Source organism: Echinops telfairi, unplaced genomic scaffold, assembly GCF_000313985.2.
Source record: "Echinops telfairi isolate 266 unplaced genomic scaffold, ASM31398v2 ScPeMD7_19;HRSCAF=73, whole genome shotgun sequence".
Classification (NCBI taxonomy): Eukaryota; Metazoa; Chordata; class Mammalia; order Afrosoricida; family Tenrecidae; genus Echinops; species Echinops telfairi.
Window position 1 is genome coordinate 5,972,374 of NW_022103916.1, and position 854 is coordinate 5,973,227.

Consider the following 854-nt stretch of genomic DNA (forward strand, 5'->3'; position numbering starts at 1 on the left):
AAAGACACACAATATGCACAGTCAGATTTCATACAAATAAAACTATTATTAAGACAACAAAGACTGGTTAGGGCTGGATCCAGTAGCAGTGGAGACTTTGAAAAAGGCAAATTCCGAGTAACAGTTCTTCCGGAGGGCAGGAGGGACGGGCGTTTCTGATCTGAAATCAAATCTTCACCTCGGTGAATCCACAAGTTGTTGTTTTATGAACCTTTAAAACCTTTGTAAAGTTCAGCCTCTAAATATTTTCATGTATTCCTCTGACATTTTGAAATAAGATTCCGAAAGGTTATTAAAAATACAATCGCCTTTTATTCAGATTCCCCGAATTCAACATTTACCCACTTGCTGTGTCACTGTCTCTCTCTCTGCATTTACACACGCGTCATTTTTTCAATCACTTGAGAGTCAGTAGCTTCCATCATGGTTTTTACCCCCAAATATCCCCGGATGTGCTTCCTAAAGCCAAGGATATTATCTTTGATAACAATACAACGACCCAAATCGAGAAATTAACAGACTGTGCTTAGTCAAACTTCACCAATTTTCTACAGATCTTCATCAAATTTTACTAATTTCCCCAGTCTCCCGCAGTTGAGAAAAAAATCTAAATCTTTAATAATTTCTCCCCCACTCCTTCCCGCTCCAGGAGCCACGTTGCATTTAGCTTTCACAATTCATTAAATCGCCTTTAAACCAGCCCAGTCCTTCAGCCTTTCACGACCTTGACATTTTTGGAGAGAGTACCAGTCAATTTAGTTGTTAGTAGAATATCTATTTGAGCCACTTAAAGATTTCATAAATGCTTACATCTTATATACTGCACAATTACACTGCAACTCTGCGAAACACAA